This window comes from Rhinopithecus bieti, unplaced genomic scaffold (genome assembly GCF_001698545.2).
Source record: "Rhinopithecus bieti isolate Rb0 unplaced genomic scaffold, ASM169854v2 scaffold_1618, whole genome shotgun sequence".
NCBI classification, from domain to species: domain Eukaryota; kingdom Metazoa; phylum Chordata; class Mammalia; order Primates; family Cercopithecidae; genus Rhinopithecus; species Rhinopithecus bieti.
This window is the reverse complement of record NW_016803937.1, coordinates 7,879,826-7,885,468: the sequence shown is the minus strand read 5'-3', so window position 1 is coordinate 7,885,468 and position 5,643 is coordinate 7,879,826. Positions and strand designations below refer to the sequence as shown.

The 5,643-nt window shown below is 35.5% G+C and overlaps 1 long non-coding RNA gene across 1 annotated transcript; it reads right to left on the bottom strand.

The window, feature by feature from the left end:
• Positions 1-391: 391 nt before the first annotated feature.
• LOC108520153 (uncharacterized) lies at positions 392-4,754 on the bottom strand. Its single transcript, XR_001882839.1, has 3 exons — positions 4,607-4,754; positions 1,116-1,232; positions 392-635 (listed from the first exon to the last, which is right to left on the bottom strand). It is a non-coding gene; the product is annotated as an uncharacterized LOC108520153 (long non-coding RNA).
• Positions 4,755-5,643: the final 889 nt, after the last annotated feature.

Below are 5,643 nucleotides of genomic sequence, written 5' to 3'. Positions count from 1 at the left end.
TTGTTTATTTAAAATCACTACATTTGTATGTTTTCTTCACATTATATGAGTGTGTGGGTTTCTCATATTAGAAGGTAACATTACACATCTGTGCTTTCTTGTGGCACAAATAAAAGCTGGAGGTGTAGTATGATCTCAACAAAAGACTGTTAAACCGAGTCATAGGTGCACAGAATATTAATGACAGCAGAAACATTTGTAATGCTCAAGCATCTGCTTGAGGATGTTTTGATTGACACCAACCAACATGAGGAATTGTTAGGATAACATTTTTACTTTATTATTTTGCCTTATACTTACAAAACAATGTATATTTAATTTTTCTGACTTTGATCCATCCCCCCCACCACCGGGAATTTAATAATAAGAACATATTTCTTACATTTGGGACAGTTTATAAGCTGATATGTCAGTTAGGGATTACTTTTAGCTCTATATAGCAGAAGTCCCATTGCAGTAGTTTAATAAAACAGGAATTCATTTTTCTCATGTCCTCTGGTCTGGGAGGTAGGCAGTTCATGGCTGCTCAGCTGTTTAGGGAGTGAGGCTCCTTTTCCATTTCTGCTCTGCCATCTTGAGCATGTCGATTTTGCTCCCATGGTTACAATGTGGCAGCTGCAGCACCGATTGTCAAACTGCAATTCATACAGTGAAATAAGAATAAAAAAGAACAAAATAAGTTGACCGTATCTGAAAAAGTGTTCCTGAAATTCCCTCTCAAAATCTTTTGCTGAAGTTCCATTGGCCAGGACTATGTTATATGGGTCAACTCTCTTCTGAGAGATTTTTGGAAAGTAATTTTTTTTAATTAGACATATTGGAATTCTGTTGGGAAGAAAGAAAGGGAAAATAAGAGACTGAAGAGACATTGTCTGCCATACCTAATATTGTCATTTTTAATGTATTTTTATGATGTCATTTGGGCTTATTTTCCAGACTACATTTAAATGGTTGGACTAGAGACCTGTTCACAGGGAATTTCCATGACTGGGAGGTGACTGAGCTGGGACAAAAAAGTGAGCCTAACCATGGGATGGTTTTGGGAGTCAAGAGGCCGCCTTGCAGGCCAGTTCAGGGAACTGTCAGAAAGCGTCACATGTCTACCTATCACATACCCTCAACTGCTCACTTTGTTGATGGGAAGATCCAGATCTTAGGGCAGTTTCCAGTGTCCCACTGGCTTTTCAGCTTCAGCCAAGGAGGTGATGGGATTTGTAGCTGATGCAAGCTAGCTATTGGAAATCAAGACAGCATGAGCCTGGTTCCCCTGCTTACAAAACATGTAAAAGCTTCTTTTAGTATATATACATTATAATCACTTTATTTTTACCTAGACAAATAATATTTGCCTTATTTTTTCCTTTGATTTTTAACTTTCTGTTATGGAAAATTTCAAATAAACACAAAAGGAGAGCGAGAACACAATAAACCTCTATGTGCACATCGCTCAGCATCAACGATTACTAACTTATGTCTGATTTTGTTTCATGTCTAGCAATGCCCATTAGTTTTCCAAGATTATTTTGAAGCAAGTTGTGTCATTTTTAATAAATATTCTTTTGTCTTTAAAATATAAGGCTTTTTGTTGTTGTTGTTGTTGTTGTTGTGATGGAGTTTTGCTCTGTTGCCCAGGCTGGAGTGCAGTGATGTGATCTCGGCTCACTGAAACCTCTGCTTCCTGGGTTCAAGCAATTCTCCTGCCTCAGCCTCCCAAGCACCTGGGACTACAGGTTCCCGCCACCATGCATGGCTAATTTTTGTATTTTTAGTAGAGACGGGGTTTCACCATATTGTCCAGGCTGATCTTGAACTCTTGACCATGTGATCCATCTGCCTTGGCCTCCCAACGTGCTGAGATTACAGGCGTGAGCCACCGCGCCTGGCCAACTATAAGGCTTTTTATGCAGTCCATGTTTAGAGTTCTCTACTGTCAAATTTTGTCCAGGTTCTTTGACTAAAGATCCTAATGAGAATTGTACATTGTAATTCATTGCTACATCTCTTATCTATTTTTAATCTACAAGGTCCCCTCCCACTTTGTGGGAGATAAAATAAACTCTTGCAGTTTATTTACTGAAAAATCCAAGTTTAGCAGCATTTCTTGTATTCTGCATTTTTCTATCTACATCTCTGTGTTGTCATTGAGCGAGTTTCTCTATTTTCTGTATCCTGCAACTTGATTGTTAGAACTAAAAGCTTAATCAGATTTATGTTCACATTTATTGATTTTGTTTTAAGAAAATTGAATTATTTACAATGATCGATGATCATTTTTGCTAACATAAAACATTCTTTGCGGAAGACATCTTTATAACTCAAAGTCAAAGAAAAATACTTTGAATTCCACTGTTGACCTGAGTGTCTATTAATGAATGAATGGTTAAAGAAAACGTGGTATACATACACAATAGAATATTATTCAGCCATAAAAAAGAACTAAAATCCTGTCATTTGCAACAGCATGGATGGAACTGGAAGACATTAAATGAAATAAGCAAAGTGCAAAAAGGCAAATATCACATGTTCTCATTCGTATGTTGGAACTAAAAACAATTGAACTCATGGAAATAGAAAATTGAATGTTGATTAGTAGAGGCTAGGAAGGGTATTGGGAGGAGGGGATACAGTGGGGGTGATTGATGGGTATAAAATACAGTTAGAGAGGTGAATAAGATCTAGTATTTGGTAGCATAATAGGGTGACTACAGTTAACAATAATTTATTGTATTTTTTAAAATAACTAAAAGAATGGAGTTGCAATGTTCCTAATACAAATAAATGATAAATGTTTAAGGTGATGAATACCCCCAATTACCCTGATTTGATCATCACACATTATAGACCTGTATCAAAACATTATATGTGTCCCATAAATATATACGATTATTATGTACCCACAATAGCAAACTTTAAAAAACTTAAGAAAATACTTTGAAGCAAAGGGCAGACATCTTAATTCTCAAGCAGTGTGAAACTTAAAGTTCGCACAGTTCAACTTTACTGCTGGGCGTAATTTTATTCTGTCACACTCAGCAGGTGTTTTCAGAGCAAACATTATTATAATAAAATATTATTTTCCCATCTCTCGATTTGATTTAGGAATTCTTGACCCATTATGACCACTAATGCCAGGAAGTTCTAATTTTATTTGTATCATTTTATTATAGTTAGCTATGTTTTTTTTCTATTAACTAATTTAGCCTATGCTTATTTATGGTTTATTCAGATTAAATTGAAAGAAGGTTACTCTCAATACATCAAAAAAATCCTGCATTAGATATTATTGACACATCGTTTAATTTTATATAAACAAACTTTACAAATATTTCTCTGTATTAAGCATAAATAAGGGTTCTTCTCACTTGCTTAAATCAGAATCACTTGTAAGAATCTAACTATATGCAAAGTTGGCTTTAAATTAGTTTATTCTCTTAAAGCTTTCCTTTTGGGTACTCAGTTCTTTTCATTACTGACCTATTTTTTCCCCATACATAGTGAAAAGGTCAGTGTGATCAAGATTTAGGTCTAAATTACCATAACTTATCAATTTATGAGTTCTCAACTCTTCCAACTTACTTAGATATCTTAAAATGACACATACTTGTAATATTTTTCCAGTTACAATTTGGGCCATTTTATGGTGGTAGTCTGCAAAGTTTTTTTAAAAAGATAGAATATTTTAAAGTTTTATTTTATTTAAGATAGATATTTGGTAAAAGGTCTCTATATAAAAAAATTAATTAAGGCAGAGCAGCTGCCCTTGAAGTAGTGGGTAGAAGCCTGGAGCTCTGCATCCATAGACTCCTCTTGTCCCTCTGTTACTACCCTGATCACCTCACATAAATTCTAAATCTTATTGGAGACCATTTGAAAATAATGCCTTCAGATGTCCCTGAGCTCCATATTTGTCCATTATTTATGGAGGGCGGCTATGTTAACTATAAGAAGGAATAAATAATATAGTTGGAGATATTGGTGATCGGGTCGGTCAATGAGACAGTAAAGTGCTTATGGCTTTCTGGTTTTCTCTCAGTCCTGCTCTTCCTTCTGAATGTTTTCTTTACAGGAATAAGGAAACCTAACAGTGATACCTGGTTTTTAACTTCAGCTCTAGAATTAATTATGAAATGTAAATTTGAGCTTGTAAATCTTCTGAGATATTTTATGTAAATTTCAAAATTAGTTGGGATTCAGAAATTCTTGTTTAATGAAATGTTTTGAATGCTCTTTAATGAATTCATGCTGTAATGATCTAGAGAAAAACTCTATAACCTATTTGTCACTGTGTATTGTGGGTTTAAATACGGAGTCTTTTGGTCAGCAGGCCCAAATTAAATTAAGCAACCTTTCTAATGAAGACAGAAATGCAGAATACTTCATGTAGTCAGTGAATTATAAATGAAAAAGGATAATTAAGTTTGGAGTTCATCATCTAAAAGTGAATTGGTAAACTTGGATTCCTCACAACTTGAATTAAATATATCTCAGATTCAGGCCTTCTTTATTTTCACAGCTACTTACTTTTCTTTTATTTTATAATTTTTCACTTGTCTATGAGTTCCTCTTCTCTAATTTATCCAGAATATCAATTTCTAATAAACTTTACCTTTAGTTCACAGGATTCTTACGTAGGACTCTTTTTAGTTCTCTATAGACAACCATATTAAATTTGAGTTCTTAGTCCAACATTCAAGTCTATGTCAATTGGCCCTACATACAGATCTTAGCTTCCCTTATCATGGACCTGCTCTTCCATCTAGGCTGACATTCTTAGTGTTCCAGAGGTGAAAGTCAAAATGTTTAACAATTGTTGCAGCATGGCAATTGTGAGATACTAGAACAGACACTCGTCATAATGTTAGATCATTTCTAGAGGTTCCAAGAAGCTAGGGTAACCCAAGCATCAGGGCAATGGCTGGATATACCAAACAGACCAGAAGTCTTTCAGCATTTTTAACAACTGGTGCAGTGAATACCATTAGCCAGTTCAAGGATTGCCTCAGTTTAAAAGAGCTGTGTCTTCCTGGGATGACCCATATTCAATGAGAGATGGCTGTGGGGGTTTAGTTCTAGACACCCCATGGGGTTGGCTAAAGCTGTCATTTGTTGCTGAATCACAGTTGGTTTTTCCTTCTACCCAATCCTGCTTCCTTTTATTGCATAAGTGTGATATCAAGGCTCCCCACAGTGAATGACCTGCCTGCTAATTGCCATCTCACACTCTGCGCCTCAGGAAACACAACCTGACAACTGGTGAGGCAAAACCATGTCTACATGTTATTTGGGCTGAATAGGATCCTGTGCATGCTTTTAAAAGTAAAAGTAATTTGTATACATTCTGTCATGGGGTAAATGCATATATTTTGGAAGACATGTTCATTGGCATTATCAAGTTTTTTTTTTTTTTTTTTTTTTTTTCCTAATGCGAATAAATGGACTACGAACTGGCTGAGTTTTAAAGAAGTGGGGAGATATTATTTAAGCAGTGTTCTTCTCCGGAGGATCTGGACTTTGTGGAATATGACTTAAAAAGATTCCGAGCAATCAGGTTATAGCAGAGAATAACCAGCTTTGAGGAGTCACGGGAAGGAGTGCAAGAGGGGAAGAAAGGAGTTGAAAACAGCAACCACTTGGTTATAAATT